This window comes from Amblyomma maculatum, chromosome 2 (assembly GCF_055883805.1).
Source record: "Amblyomma maculatum isolate TAMU_Amacu chromosome 2, ASM5588380v1, whole genome shotgun sequence".
NCBI classification, from domain to species: domain Eukaryota; kingdom Metazoa; phylum Arthropoda; class Arachnida; order Ixodida; family Ixodidae; genus Amblyomma; species Amblyomma maculatum.
Window position 1 is genome coordinate 1,840,168 of NC_139345.1, and position 17,028 is coordinate 1,857,195.

At 46.2% G+C, this 17,028-nt stretch overlaps 1 protein-coding gene across 1 annotated transcript in view; it reads right to left on the reverse strand.

Annotated features, from left to right (window-relative positions):
• The window catches only part of LOC146197820 (sodium-coupled monocarboxylate transporter 1-like), a 54,577-nt gene extending 38,022 nt beyond the window's left edge, over positions 1–16,555 (reverse strand). The window contains exon 1 of the mRNA XM_084593051.1: positions 16,330–16,555. The gene's annotated coding sequence lies outside the window, so the exon portion shown is untranslated. The remainder of the gene's footprint in view (positions 1–16,329) is intronic.
• Between the last annotated feature and the right edge of the window lie 473 nt (positions 16,556–17,028).

Below are 17,028 nucleotides of genomic sequence, written 5' to 3' on the forward strand. Positions count from 1 at the left end.
GGAGATGCAGCCACTCCTGACGCAGTTAGTGGCAGGAAGGCGCCATACTTTCCGTTGATTATGCTGGCGTTCCTAACCATAACGCGCGCAGAAACCACGCTACCTTTGTCAGCAATAAAGCGCAGTAGCATTGAAGTGAGCCTCTTTTATTAAGTTAGGCGTCTAATTCTAAGCAAGTAAAACATTTCGCGCCGGTTCTTACCGTCCAAATCACTTCATTTCCGATGGTCGACAGGCGCATTCTCTTCAATTGAAACTGCAGATGATTGTCTCTATCCGCTTTCTTGAATATTTTCGCATTTCGATACAACAAGAAGAGCATAATTATGTGCTCACTAAGAAGTGCTTTCTCCGTCGCTGCAGTCGCGGCTACGCACCTGGAGGGGAAGGTACTGTTTTTAAGCGCCCTTGAAGACTGATTTCGAAATTCAGGGTTATAAACGGACTTGCTTCAAGCCTAGAAGAATAAAATTAAAAAAAAAACACTCGAACACGATATATGCGTCGAAATTAAGCGCTGGTGCCAAGCGCCACCGTAGCAAAAAGTCCAGCACTAGTGCTGCTCCAGTGGTGATGCCTGAACACAACTTCGCTTTCCTGATAGTTACAAGATAATTAGGCGCCAAAGGCTGCTGACATCTCGCTTTTTCGCCGCGTTGACTGCAGCCGGTGATGATTGGCTCGGAGCTTCGTATGTTTTCCATGCCCCGGTCATTAATTCCTGCGCGGTAGTTAAAAATTGTTATCTAAAAAATGTCCTGGTTTCGAGACACGACAGAAACTATAGAGCTCGCCGCAATGAAGTGATTTTCCTGCAAAGAAGCGCTCGCATCGCAAGACTCCCGTTTCATGCGCTGCGATTCTACCAGCGTGGTAATATGCGCTTGCGACTCTTGACATGTGATGCGTCTGCCTCGTCGCGGAGAAACGCCTTAATAAAGTTTATTCATTGCAGCGAGCATCTAGTTTTGTAGCTCGATGGAAAGTAGTGCTTGCAACCTGGCCACCCACATACCCGCTCGGGCTGCCTAACGCTCGGTGGAAGAAGCGATCCATAGCTCCGCGAGGCTCATTCAGTCAGCTTTCTACGCACGGCGCGGCCGCAAGGAGCAGCATTTGGAGTGTTTTGAATGACTTCTTTTAGGCACGTATACCTATTGCTTCGATTTCCGTATTCATGATTGCTGGAAAACGATACCTTCTTGTAGGGTAGCCGCGACTGCAGCAACGCAAAAGTAACTTCTGCCCAGTAGGTGCACAATTATGCTTTTCTTGCCGTAGCCAAATGCTTCAAACATTCAAGACAGCGGATCACGGTATTAATATGCAGTTTCAATAGAGAATGCGCGGGTCGATCCTGCACATACTACGCCTTTGTCAGCTAAGTTGACGATTGTGCAAACACAAGATTATTCTTGAAGACATAAAATTACTGAAATGTTCTTTGTCAGAACCTACTTTCTGAAGTCTCATGTGGTACCGACTGTATCGCTGCTCGAGCAGACGACTCATGTCTTTGTGTTCTTCCTTGTCTAGAATTAGACGTTTAACTAGGTAAAAGAGATGTATTTCAATGTTTCAGTGTTTCAATACTTTCACAGGTCAGGCAATTTCAGTTCATAGGCCAATTCTTCATAGAAACGCCAACACAATCAGCGGAAACTACAGCTCCCAAAGCAATGTGCTTCCACTAGCGGCGCACACGAGTGGCTGCTAACTGGCAAAGACGCACCAACGCAGCACTATCCTTTCTTCCACCACCACCTTTAACTCGACGGTCGACTTCCTTTCATCTCGGCTCATTTGGAATGGATAATATAGGAGGCTATTGCTCGAAGCCAGCAATAACGCAAAACGTCGTTGCGGACAGTGCAGAAGGCGCACATTCGCCGGTGTTAACCATGTTGCGGATGAGCGGTTAAACTGCGGTAGTTTTGGGCGCCCAGAGCACGCTAGTGGTCGAGTTTAAACTTCGCGGGATTTCGTTTCTGCCTAATAAAATACCTACGTTAAGACCTTGGATGTACGTAGGTTAAACTATTTTTGTCGGTCTTGACAAGTCTCCTTTTCTCAACTGAACGTTTATTACAGCCATATTTAGCAATTCAATTTCTTAACAGTATCTACTGATCAAGTAGGTGGAATGAAAGAAAAACACATACTTGTCAGTACTTAGATAACGTTAACAATGTTCTCTTTGGTTCATCTCTGCATATGCCGACACCCTTTCTTCACCGTGAGTCAATGAAATGCGTGTTATTCGATATGTTTTCCCAGATGTCCTGTCAACAGTGCAACCCTTAACATTTCGGTATGCTTCAGAGCAAAGCAGAACAGCGAAATGGCGACTAAACATCATTGTTCTCCAAACCCATGCCCGCTTGTTCTCCTTATAACCACGGTACCTAACAATCCCTCTCGCGATAACACGAGGAAGCGCTCCTCAAGACTAGTGCATTTTCAGAAGGACGTTCTGCAGGCGCCATGATAAATAGCCCCTTTTTATGCATGCAAAGATTATTGCTGTCTCGCAATTATCTTGCCATTGAAGATTGATGTCTGAGGCCAGAGTAACGTAACACATGCAGCTGTGTGCAGTAGTCTGTGACCGTAACGACAAATTGCAGTTGTGTTCAAACTATAGATGAAACAATATAGGCAGTCTGTTACAGCGCCACCCACAGGCTTGCTTATCCCCAAGCGTAAAGCGCGCGGTTGCCTGGGATTGGCTCGCGGTCCACTGTTACAGTTCCGGAAACCAAGACCGACAATTGTGTTATGTTATCCCCGCATCTCGCTACGCGTACTATGCTCGCGCGTTCTTGCAACAACGATTGCGTTCCATGGCTAGAGACATTGCGCTAAGAGAGCCGTGCGAAAGTCCCGTATCTGACACGCATTCAGCCGAGGTGGTGTAAACAAGGGAAACGACCCATTACACCGGCCCGAAGTAATAATTTCTTTTTATCGGCAGCCATGAACGTCCTTACGCAGGAACAAGGCTCGCAAGCGAGGTATTCCACAGAAGGCCGCTGTGTTTTGTGTGTACCATGTAGAGATAGACAGCGGCGATTTTTAAGATGCTGGAAGAAGAGACAGGATGGACGAGCACACTTGAGAGTTCAGTATTAGACGCACCAGTAACTCTAGAACTAGCAAGGCTGGGCGGCGTTGTGTTAGCTCTAGCTAGCGTGTCCCAACAGACCTCCTGGTATCATATTTACACCTAGCTTTCATCCGCCCCTTAGCTTGCACGTTTCATTTCCCTCCACGTTGCTCTGACGAGCTAACATCTCTTCGAATGCGCCATCTGACATGCTGCGAAGTCTTTGGGAGTCTAGAGGATCTCACGATAGTTCGATATACCCCTTAAGCTGTGTGCGTACGATCATATACTACAGTAATAGATGGCAGAGATGTAATCTAGGTATTTAAGCATCCCTTATTCAATCTTCGAGCAGCATGTTCTAACTCTCGAATGGCCTAGCGCAGATTTGGAAACAAATCCGCGTCGCTGTTGCAGCGGATTCGCGATCAGTCGCCGCTATATTATCCTCATGCAGGAAACAACGTACCTGCGGCGCCGCTGACTGCGAACTCTCGTTGGCGCCATGTCCGCGCCCGACGCCAGGCAGCGAAAATGCACTACGGCTCCGTCTTCTTTCGTAGATGCGAAGCAAAATGACATCAGAGCGAAGCTTTGTTGTTGTTGTTGCTGACCTCAACTTTGCTTCGACCGAGCTCAGTGCGTCTTCTTCATCTCGTATAGCTGCAAACGGGTGCACGTTCCCAAATCGAATGGTGATGATGATTGTGGCGGTCACGTAGGTGGCCAATCATTGCAGCATTGCAGCATTGCTGTCCGATACAGTTAAATATTTTCTCACGCTTCGCTTACCTAAAGCTATTATCCTGAACTCGCATTTCATACATGGGCCGCCATGCTGCATGTGCGGGTGTTAACGCTACTCTGTGGTCTGCATATATCCCGCGAGCGTAACGTATCTTTTCTCTGGGCTCACTTCAGATTGCGACTAAATGCGTTAGGAGAAAGCCTTTCTAGGCTCATGGGCTACGGAAATATTCGCACGAATTGGCCGTTAAGAAAAATATCTGTCTCCACGGGAAATACAACTACTATATCCCTCCGATTCCCAACCGAACGCGCAAACCCCTACTCTATGCTGGGCTCGTGAGAAACCGATAGTAATTATCCTTGCCTAGCGTGAGAATGATAGAAGAGATGACAGTGACGATGCAGTTAGCGATAACGATAATGATGATGGTAGCGAAGCGGTAGCGAAGCTGCAACTAGTGATAATGAAAATGATAGTAGTAGCGATGACAATAACGGTGCATTTAGTTGATAATGATGATAGCAGCGATATCGATGATGATATTAGGGATGACAATGACGATGCAGTCAGTGAAAATATCCCTGTAAAGTGGCTTTCGGCATTTCCGCACTAAGCAGACTTCAGCGCAATCCTTCAATACCTTTTTTTTTTTTTAATTTTTAGTACCTCAAAGAGCAACACTGGCGTCAAGTTGTCAATTCCGACCTCTTTACAACTATGTGTGGTCGGAATGCTTAGAATTCCATTCGGCCCCTTTTTTCGCGCCGCCTGATCCGCAATAGGCCAGAGTACCAACTCGCCCAGGTATATTCTGCGCATAATTATTAAAGATCGATGAGTAGAAGCGCATTTGTTGACGATGTGTGTTAGCATTACTCTAAGTTCCTGATCAAGTACTTTTGTTCTACAACAGGCAGTTTTTAATCATTCCGATTCTATCTTTATGTACGAGCGTTGAATATTTACTATACTCCTGGATAAATGCTCTTTTCTTGGAGTTCTGCGCTGTACGTAATCGCAACACGTACAGATATACTCCGCATCTCCACAGGTTGACAAGTTTGCCGTAATGTGACCTAGTTTTCTCAAACATATCCACTTGCGCAAAGGGGGGAAATGGGGGAGCAACAGCTGGCTGGTTAGTGCGCTTGACGACATACTTCGCCCGGACCGGAAAAGGGGACACTGCTTGGATTACCGCCAGTGGTCAGAGAATATTTGTCATTTTTGGTGTTATTTGTTCTATATTCTTTATTAAATGTCATTCATCGCATTTTAATATCCGGGGTACAAGGAGAGGAAGAAGATGGCTACGCAGTATGAAATAAAACTAAACTGTTCAGCTGTCTTCGATATCGTATATTATGGATCGGTATACGTCACGTGTTGCCACGCCTGGGGCTGCAATTTCAAGGGGTCACTCTTGGGCGAATAAGCCATGTAAGTACGTTTAGGAGCTATGTAATGGTATCGGGTGGTCGCAATAAATACGGAATCCACAGGTTGTCTCAGTGGCGCTATCGAAAGCACAGAGCGTCTTCGTGTACCATTTGTTAGGCTGTTAGGCTCATAGGCTCATAGCTGTTTAAGCGCATAAAAAAAACCTCCCCTGTTTGTGAATAAAAATTCGTTCATTCACTAAATCTTCACAAAAGCAACTACAGGAGCTGCATTTTATGAAGAAGGGACCATCCTAACGTCGTCCGTGAACTACATTTCTGATCGCGATTCGGCTTCCTCCGGCCGCCTGGTATTCGCGCACAATGCACCGCTTCGCTGAGCCTTGACTAAGGTAGCATATGCGCAAACGCTCAGAGAAGCCTGTATACAAAGCAATGTAAGTAAGCTCTGTTTTGTCGACGTAGCTGGTTTCACTAGCCTTCGCGTAGAGACCTTTGGCACACGAGTGTACGTAACCATAGGGCGCGCGAAGGGAACAAATGACTAACGCTGCAGGAGAAGGAGGAGGAGGAAAAACAAGTAATATTTCGAAATGAGTGTAATCTTCATCCTCCTTCTCCCGTTTTAGTGTTCTAACGCCGTTCTGCGACCAGCATGGAAGCAACCAACCACCTCAATAATCACTCATCTCCATCTTATAGATATTGCTGAACTTGTTCGGCAACATATCTGACTAGCCATTATTTCGGGAAAATATGCCTGGAACAGTGCATGCTACATTTCTCGGCTGCTGAGCACGAGTTTTCTCGTTGCAACCAGATTGCATTTCGATGGAGGTGAAATGCATAAACGTATTAAGGTTCCGGATCACGCTAATACAATCCAGAGCACTCGCCTGCGATGAGCATAAGACTATCCGATAACCAAATAACCTGAAACAAGCAAAGATGCTGTGCCGACGAAGAGCTAGGAAGCTGTGTCGCGATAACGCGCTTCGCAATCTCACTTACCAAGTAAATGCCTGCTGACGCCTACGCTGTGCGCGCACTGCACCAGAGCCACATTCGTTTGCTCTCTACGTGCATAAGACCGTGCGGATTTGCTTCTGCGGAGCATGTTAGGTCTACAATGGACTTCTGTGCGGTGAAGAAAGCAGATCGCCCAAACTTCAGCCGAGGGAGTAATAAATGAAAATGCGTCTGGGATATGCTCCTGTCGGACTACATTTTCGGACTGTATAACCTTGAACTCGAGACTGCGTGCGTTGTAGTTAACGCCGGCTGTCTTATGCAGTAAGACTTTATACGCTTGACTAGCGTTACTCTATCTCCACCTTACCCTCAAAAATATGTCGCGCCTTATAATTCAGCACCTTTTGCAGCTAGGTTTTCACGCGAACTAAGCAAAAAGGACAGAACTCACTAAATTCGCTTACACACATCCCGGCGCCTCGCCTTGCCGGTTTCCGGCCTTATTTGCAACTATGCGGTCAGGGACCTGCTCGTCAGGTCCATGGCATGCACGTCAAAGGCATACGCGAAACCAAGCAGGATGCGACGATGCAAAGGTTAAATAGCCTGGCTGAACGTCATTGACCACGACAGGTCTTTCATTCTCTTGACGGCGAAGTCAGAGAAGCAGAACTACTGACTTTGTCTCTTTACATTCGACTTGCAGCCGTCGAAGCTAGTGATACCCTCTCCAAGATTTATTATCCTCACTGTCTCACTTTTATTGGGTCAGCAGTACACTCTCCTTTTTAGGAGAAAAAAAAAATTTGGTATCTCTGCGTGCGTGTGTGCGTTTACGTGGTCGGGAAGGGGGGTCTGTGCCTGAGATTTCAAATCCGAACATGTCGACAAAAACCGCACAGGAAGTTCTTTTCCGCATTGCATGTACATCATCACAGGATTGTCACTGATGCATTGATCGGCTTTTTCCTTTTAAAAACTCACTGACTACTTTGTATTTGCTCCTTCACCAAATATTAATAAGCTTGAGCCAACCTTCAGTTACAATGAAATGAGCAGGTAAGTTCGTTCCTTCTCCGAACTGACCGAGCGAGTTCATTCACGCAGTGCCCTGCATGGTCAACATACACGCATCCGCGCCTCAGCGGAATTTTGTAAACTTGTAAACTACGCCCGTGGCACATTCCACTAAAGTTTTGGCATATTCTATATTACAACTCTTTCGTTTCTAATCCCCCGCTGATCCTCGGTTATAACCCTACAAGTGGCGCTAAATAAATTACGGGACTCCACGCCTGTTTGCCACTTTCTTCATGTTGTGGGTGACTTTGTGCATATACAGTACCACCGTGGCCTTCCTTTCTGAGCATGTGCTCATTTTTATGGCCACTTTTTCCACCTTTTCCATCTTTTACTTTCTTTCGAAGGTTCGCAGCTATAACTGATATGACCACATTGGGGAAGCCGACTGAGAGAAGAATATCAACTTGATGATTGAAGCTGGTGTGCATTGTATATAGGCATGACTTTTCAGAGCAGATTCCAGGCACGAGCTAACGAGCTAGCTATATACCTCTTAGCTATTTTCGTGTGCGCAGAATCACAAAGCAGCTCTTTCTGCGCTCGCGGAGCATAGTGCCAGCAGATATATGATTCATGCTAAAACTGCAGTTCGAAATCTAAAACCTGCAACGAACCGTTAGGTAGAAGTTAATGCCAAACTATTTTCATATTGGCTAAAAAGAGTTAAAATTGTCTAAAGGTTTAAATTTTAAAAAATTTGTCAACGTAGTTAAAAGCCTTAAGTACAATCTGGTTAGTGCACTCATGGTTCAGGGCGTGGTTAATAGCAGCTAAGAATATATTACGCAGGATCGGGCGATACAGGGGCCTGTGTAAATTTCCTGTTGTTGAATGTAAAATTCCCCGTTGAGTTCTTCCTGTCCTCTCCGTTTTCTTCCTATGACTGTGTTTAGGATGACACTAGGCAATTCCCTTCCTCTTTTTATCCGCTTTTTTTTTTAAGCTCTTTAGTTTGCGGAGTGTTTAAAGAGCCTGTAAATCACGGAAAGTTTTTAAGGAAAATGTAAGCATCATCTAGTAGTAACGTCGAAACTAGGGCTCGTTGGTTCATGTTCCCAACAGCAGCACATAAAAGATAAAGGACAGGTAAATCTTTCTACGATATGAGCCCTGTGTTCCATGACCCACATTTCCTCGTCCTGCACATTCTTGATGTGCCAGAATATAGACGGTGATAAGGTGAGAAGGCCTGCTGAGAGTAATTAAACACGTCTGCTCAATTTTCGTTTCATGGTTTCCCCATGAAAACAAATCTTCTATTTACTGTATCAAGCGCTGTGCAGCGAAGAAGTTTGCGCGCGATTGATTGGTAAGTTTGACGTTCGATGTTTATACTGTGCATGTTGAGAGACCGGGCTGCTGGAAGGTATGCATAATATACGCATAATATGTGCCAGCGTCTCGCCCAATCACTGTAATCACAGGTCGGTGGCCCGCGCTGCGGACCCCTTCAAGGCCTCGACGCTTTGCCGAGGTGCAAACCAGGCACCCACAAGAGCACTACACCGAAGAGAAAGCAAAAAAAAAAAAAAAAAAAAGCAATATAGGCACATGTTGCAAATTGCGTTGCAGCTGCGGAGTTGTTTCCTAACCTTATCATTACCGGTTGCTTCATCTCTCGTGTAGCGGGCCGCGGCTGCAATTAACCACCGCATAGCCCCATTGTAACACACGTCCTTCCGCTTGCTCTATGCAATTGACCACGTTTCAACGCTCTGACGGACAGGCCATCAAGTGTAGAAACGAAGTGTTTCATCGAAGTCAACTGCGCGTCATATTAAAGTGCCCTGTTGAGACGCCAGTGCACTTGTCACAAGTAACACTAACAGTTTCAAAACACGAGAGTCACCCTCGAAAGCAGCACGCGTTCTTTGTAAGGTTGCCACACTCGTATTGCCCGGTGGATGCGCTGACATATATTATTCAGGCTTGCAGCAAAATGCTTAAAGTGCACTAGAACACTGCTTTAAGCGTCTAACATGAACGAATATGCTTTGGGAGCCAATACTGGGGACGGGAGGATAAGGTTAAGAAGTTCACAGGGGTCAAGTGGATGCAGCTCGCACAGGACCGGGTTAATTGGAGAAATATGGGAGAGGCATTCGCCCTGCAGTGGGTATAGTCATGCTGAGGATGATGATGATGAACGCATTATCTGTCATGTATACGCGGCCAACTCCAATACTTTTGAGTTTCGATACGCAGAGTTATTGTCATTACCAAAGGCTTTTTTTTTCTTTAGGATTAGGATTAGTGGCGAAGTTATCTGAGTGGAGAAAAGCGAAGTAATGAAATATCATGCTCACTATACCCCCGCTATTTTTATATAAGATGCATATATTTCTCCAATCTGCGTTGTGAACTTGTCCAAAACATTTACTCTTGAATGCGGTTTGTTCCGTTGGCCGCCAGCGCACGTTAAAAAAACGGAGATATACCCTACAAATCTGGATGCAATAAATATGATTGATTTTCCTGGCACACACCAAGTAGCGATGGATGGTTAAGGACAATGGAAAATTCGGAGAGCACTGCGGAATCTGCAGTTGAGAAATGCAAAAACCTGAGTATAGTGCCTATAGCCTGAGTGTTGCTGCTGCACACGGTACATCGCGTGCCCCTTGTCAAACATCCAGCGTTCCGTTGAACGCATCGAAGTTCACCGGCATTTCATAATTGGTTTACAGGAAGGAAAGGAGCAGTATCTGTCACTCGCGGAATCTCGCTGACACATCTCGCTAACACGTCTCGCGGACAAATTTTGCCGACGTGAGATTTTCACAATAAGCCTGAAAAACTTTCGCCTTAATAAGCTCAAACTTATGCTCATATGCAATTATAAGTGCGTTATACGAGCAGACAGAACCGCCCAAATGCGGAACGAAGCATATCACTACCTAGGCTTAAGGTAACATGTTTTGCTAACAAGAAAAACAGTAGTCACATGGACGCCCAACGATGCTCTCGGGTGCCGTCGTAGAGAGAGAGAGAGAGAGAGAGAGAGAGAGTGTGTGTGTGTGTGTGTGTGTGTGTGTGTGTGTGTGTGTGTGTGTGTGTGTGTGTGTGTGTGTGTGTGTGTGTGTGTGTGTGTGTGTGTGTGTGTGTGTGTGTGTGTGTGTGTGTGTGTGTGTGTGTGTGTGTGTGTGTGTGTGTGTGTGTGTGTGTGTGTGTGTGTGTGTGTGTGTGTGTGTGTGTGTGTGTGTGTGTGTGTGTGTGTGTGTGTGTGTGTGTGTGTGTGTGTGTGTGTGTGTGTGTGTGTGTGTGTGTGTGTGTGTGTGTGTGTGTGTGTGTGTGTGTGTGTGTGTGTGTGTGTGTGTGTGTGTGTGTGTGTGTGTGTGTGTGTGTGTGTGTGTGTGTGTGTGTGTGTGTGTGTGTGTGTGTGTGTGTGTGTGTGTGTGTGTGTGTGTGTGTGTGTGTGTGTGTGTGTGTGTGTGTGTGCGTTAAAAAAATATTTACGTCATTAGTAGATCTAGCGGCAAAAAACACTACCATTTGTCGACAGCGTCGTGTGTGCCACAGCAAAAGCGGCTGCTATTCAATTAACGTGAAAACATTTCAACGACAAGCGATGCTTAATAAGTACGCGTCTTCAAAGTATGTCTTTCCTGAGTCGCTGCTGACTACTGCGCCGTCGTGACGAGGCAAAGAAAAAAAGCTAATTTCATATCTGCTCTTAAGCAAGACATACATGTCTCAGAGGTAGCACATAAAAGAAATATTAGGTTTTTGTATCAGGTGCGGGCTCCTTTATATGCGTGGGCGCGCGCACATAAACATGTTATGAACGCCGCATACAGCGCATTGTATTATGAAATCATGTTCCCCACTTCTTGGCAAGGTTGATCATCGCTATGTTAAAGAGTATTGGCGAGATTACTGAGCCCTGCGGAGTGCCCTTGCATGGCGTCTGAAAGGTGTCACTCCGCAGGTCTCCTAGGCCTAATGTCGCTGTTCTGTCCGTGAGGAAGCTTCTAATGTAGTCGTGGATCTTCTTTCCGCAGTTGGTGGTGTTGAGTCCCTCCATGATGGCGGCGTGGGATACGTTGACCACGTCTGTCCATGAGGAAGCTTCTAACGTAGTCGTGGATATTCTTTCCGCAGTTGGTGGTGTCGAGTCCCTCCATGATGGCGGCGTGGGATACGTTTAATGTCGATGGCCATGACCACGTTCTCCCCGTTCCTTGGCATTGTTTCGAGTACCTCGTCTTTTAGTTGTAGCAATATGTCTTGAGTTGATAAGTTTGCCCTGAATCCCAACATGGTGTTGGGGTACCACTCTCTGTCTTCTAGATGCGTTTGAATTCGTCGGGTAACTATCCTCTCGTACAGTTTGCCTAGACATGATGTTAGCGAAATCGGTCTGAGGTTTTCAATTTGGAGTTTCTTGCCGGGCTTGGGGATCATTACGACTACGGCGTGTTTCCACTCCGCTGGGACTGTCCCTTCTTCCCATTGTTTGTTTAGGTAGAGAGTGAGGTGGTTGATTGCTTCGTCGCTTAGGTTTCGGATTAACGAATTTTGGATCTTGTCCGCCCCTGCTGCCGTATTTTTCGTTGTTGCCCTTATGGCCTCGACGACCTCTTCTTTTGTGATAGGTCTGTCGGTGGTTGGGTTTTCTTCGCCCTGGTAGTGGCCTTGGTAGCCCTCTGCCTGGTCTTTCCCGTAGCATTTCTCTCGTACTGCCTGAAGTAGCTGTTCTTCTGTACCTTCGTACTGATGAATTAGCCTTTGGATAGATTTGTTGCTTTACGCCTTGCTTTTGCTCGGATCCATGAGTTTTCTGAGTATCTGCCACGTTCTAGCCGTGTCGAGGGTGCCCTGGAGGAACCCCAGATTAACTGCGGGGACAGCTATTCGGAATTACTAAACCTATATAAGGGGCTAAGATTCCAGTACCCCCCACCACATAAACATTTATCTAAGGAGGAAGCCCCAGGATGGCGAAGACTGCAAACAGGCTCCTTCCCAAATTTATATATATTAAATAAGATGTTCCCAACACAGTATAGCGCCAACTGTCCGTGGTGCGGAGCAAAACCAACACTATACCATGTCACATGGGAGTGCGGAAAGAATCAAGCATTTCACAAACACAACCCAGTCGGAAAAAACTACAGACAATGTTCTGATGTTACGACAGAATTTCTGTGCGGTTCTTGACGAGAAATCTGTTGCGACAACAGAAATATCTGTAGTTGCAAAAGAAAAGTGCTACAGAACTACAGACAACAGAAATATACTACAGAAAAACTACAAAACTACAGAAAAGTACTACAGAACTACAGAAAAACCTGATGGGTACGATAGAACTACAGGATATTTCGTCGTATTTTTGACATAGTTCTATAGTTTTTTCGACTGGGAAAACCCCAAGTGCGGAGCAATGGAAGAGCCGGCTCACCAGCTGCGAACTAGAGGCCCAAAGGGCACTCATGGCACACGTAAGCGAGGTGGCTCGACTCAGTGGAGCCCTGGACTAGGGGCCCGCCCACGGCCAAGGAGAACACAGACTTCAAGACGAAGACTCCGTCCTCTACCGCTGCTACTTCTTAAAGAACCAATAAAGTTTTCATTCATTCATTCATTCATTCATTCATTCATTCATTCATTCATTCCCCACTTCTTGGCACTCTCCCCTCCTTTCAACTTCTGCAATGCGGAGTAGAGACCAGTCCTCCTGGACGACAACCTACGACGCTATTTCTCTGTTGCAGCTAGCAATGAGTATTCTAAAAGGAATCCCGCGACAAGCACCTTCGAAAAAAAAAAAAATGCGGGAAATGAGGTAGAATATTTTTGCAAACAATTAAGCTACGAAAGCTTGCAGTCAAGGGAGTATACATTCCGTCCTAATGAATCGCATCGATCTTGCGATCTGACAACTACTTCGCGTCGTGCAGCTGCCGAGCAAGGTAAAGCGCCTAATCAAGAAGAGCACGACTTGCGATAGTGAGTTAACTGTTTTGGCTACTTTCTTCCTTTCTGTGAACTCTTTGATGAATTGGGTGGCTTCGTTTTATTGGCATGACGTCAGGGTTTGCGCCTGCATTGACCTTTCGACGCCTCCTCCAATGCTATTTCTCTCTATGCTCTCAGAAAGCAGCTGTTAAGTTCGCTGCATTTCTAGAACTATAACTGCTAAGTATAAGGTACTTGTCAAACAGAAAATAAAGCTGCAAGGCACCGCTGTCAACATGCCAACAGCGAAAATAACACTGTGATAATTATGGTTCAGTATAAACTGCATTGAATTCAGCTTATGCATACAAGAGAGTAATTAAGTTACCGATTAAAAATTAAAGCGCTCACATGCACATGGTTTGAAGCTGCTGTTGTCCTTTCTACTTCTGGCACCTGTCATGAAAACCTTTTAAAACTTGCTGCTTCACCGATCTAAATGACTGTACTCTTCTCTAACACCGTCATCCTCGCCAGTCTCCTTGTCTCCTAGGAAGAGTTGCACACCGACTGAAGCACCTGCATTACGGAGCTCTCTCTAACTGTGTGCATGTCTTTCGCGCCTTATGTGGAGATCCCCGCTTTCCTCAGCCCTGAATTGCGGGAGTAACATCCCCCATTGCAATTTGCTGAGCGCCTTATGATCTTCGGAAGTGCCTGTAACACCACCTGTGGTCTGCAGTCGGTTTATCGCTTATGGCAGAGAATATGCGCTATAGCTTTACTTGTGGTAGGCGTACTGTAAAAGTGATGGAAGGAATGGGGAATAGCTTTAAAGCGAGAACCTTTCTAGGCTTATAGGAGGAGGAGGAAACAACTTTATTTAACGCATTGCATTAAGCGTTAAGAATGTCCTGGGCCAGGGTCACCAAGGCCAACTGAACTTGCAGCTGGTCAGAGGCTAACCAAGCCCGCCACGTATAGTGAAAATCTCGCGTCGGTGATATTTGTCCTCGAGGTGTCCGCTTTTGGTGTCTGCGAAGTGTCAGAGATTTGTCTGCGAGTGACAGATACTGTGCCTTTTCTTTACTCTCCAATGCCATACCATACCATACCATACCATACCATACCATACCATACCATACCATACCATACCATACCATACCATACCATACCATACCATACCATACCATACCATACCATACCATACCATACCATACTATACCATACCATACCACGCAATGGCATTATACAATAGCACGCTATATGTCAATATTGGTCATCGCACTATAGGATAGTGTTTGTGCGGCTAGTGTAAGTTGTGAAAAGGCAATGTACCTTCTCTCACTCTTACATAGGGCAATCACGTAGCTCTACAAGGGCAGTAGCTTGAACTACGCAGAACAAACTCTCTTTGTATAAAAAAATAAACTCATTTCTTTTCGCCCTAAAAAAAAGGCCATCTGGTTTTGTTCGTTCTTCCATCTTTTTCCGGCCTTGTCGCTTTTGTGCGTAGACCGTTGCAATAGGTTCTCGGAAAGCCACGAAATGTCGTGAGCGCGCCGCGCGAAATGTCATGCGCGAGCTAAAAAGCCCTTGCCCAGGGCTCAACGGTGTGTCGCTTGCGAGCAGTAGCGCAGAGGGAAATAACCCGTTACGCTCAAATGTCCTTCGCTGCACCGCTAAAGGAACACAGCGGCATATTAGTGAGCAGAAAGAACAGAAAAACGAGCATGCTTATACGGCTTCATTCTGGCAATTCGTCTTTTAATATCGACGAGTAGTCAGGCGTATTTATATGCTTGTCACCGTGGTTCAGTTGGTGCTGACTTATGCGAACCTGTGCAGCCAATAATCAATTAATCATTATTATTCTTCGCGTCAGGACATTATCACTGAGTAAAACAAAATTGTAATAGCATAAAGGGAAGTGTAACTTAGCGAACAGAACTTGTAACGATGCTTGAGTACACGTCCAAAGCTAAGAAGCTGTTGAGTGCAATAGCATTGAGCGCTGTAGCGAGGCTTGCTGGGACCAAGAGCACATCGCAACGCATGAGACTTTTATTAAGTGACCGCAAGAAGAATGATTCTGCAATACGCACGGGAGCTGGCTTTATCACCTATATTGTGCGACTATACGGCATTGAGCAAATACAAGGCAATCCCCGCTAAAGCCCTTTCAGAAGCTGATTTTTTGTGCGCTGAATATTCGAGGTTATTTCGTACTGCCATTCACTTCGAATGAGCGTCGCCATATACAAAAACTGCAAAGGGGTATCCACTTTCTTCTTAGTGTTTTTTTTTTTTACTTTAGGGTTGCAACAGTCGATGCCCTTTCACTTAAAAAAAAAAATAAGACGTTTCTATTAAATGATAACTTGGGCAATAGTCGGATGGCCTCCGTACTAAGGTTTTTCAAGAACGCCACTATCGTACTGGTGCTCTTGTTAATCCTCAACGGAGGGCGAGGGCAGTGCAGTGAGAGAGGCGTCATTGTTAGTTTACCACCTGCTACAACAAATAAAGATAAGTCTTAGCGCAGTTCGTGTACGGCTCTGAAAACGCATCAGCAGATTCGCTTTTAGGTGGCCCAGAATATAAGTGGAGTTGGTTTATATCGGTACTCCACAGCATTCTAAAGAGAAAAAAAAAACACAATCTGCTCGATAACGATGCTTTAGTAAGATAGAAAAGAATAAAAAAATTGAGATACAGGTGCTGTCACCATCGGCCGACTTCGCAAATAAATTGTGCGCGCCCACACTGAAGTTTGCGTGCGGACCCTGGAGTCCGTATCACGCGACCATTCACTTCGCAGTACATAAAGGGTTAGATTATATATATATATTGTATGGAATCATTGAAACGAGATTGTGTTGAAATAACATACGTATTGCAAGTCGCTCGTGTGAGTGATCTATGGACTTCGCATTTGAAGTCCAGTATGACAGCATATATCTAGGGGTTACAGGATGAAACACGAAGGACGAAGACGACAAATGAGCACAGCGAATCGAAGTCGCTTAAGAGCAACCAGCAACATCTAACCCGCATCCAACGCCGCTGTTCACAAAAACGCTAAACAAAAGTAATGCGTAATCGCAGTGTGCACTCACATTCTCCGGTGTGTCGTGTAACTATTTCTCACGAGAACGAGCGGCTCGCCACCTCCGGCTAGTTGGCACGCGGAACTGGCGCTATCCACTGGGCTTCACCGCTGTGCTCGCAACTCGCACCGGTTCAGAGCGACGCCGATGATAATATCGGCGACCCACGGTGCATCTGACTCGGCCACGCGGCGAGCAGCTAGTGACGCTCGACTTGCTGCTGCTGGGCTTCCCGCAGCAACATTGCCGGCATCCCCCGTCAGCCGCCGGCAACGCGAGACACGAAGAGGGAGAGAAGCCAACAGGTCTCACTGTCGGCATTTCTCCTCCGCCGGGAGACCTTGCACGTGGAGAAGCGCAGTCAGGTGTTGCCGCCGATGCCGCCCTGAGCACTGCGCTCTTTCCGCAACCCTCTCCCAAATCCTTCGCTTCCAGAGGGATTCTCGTTCTGGGGAAGGCGTGGTACGTGCGCGCACCTTCCGTGCAGGCTCTCGCTTAGTCGCGCTTTCTTGAGGACACTAAGTTCATCAAAATGCCTGCCCGTGAAGGCATGCATGCGACAGCGACATTTGTACCCTGAAACCGTCGGTTTCGCTCCCTACATTTCTGAAAGTAATGACAGGCGCGGACGCGTTGCTTCCCGCCTCACGTCACACTTATTTGGCCCGGGATTCCCTCGCCTACTTTCCTGCGACAATTATTTATTTA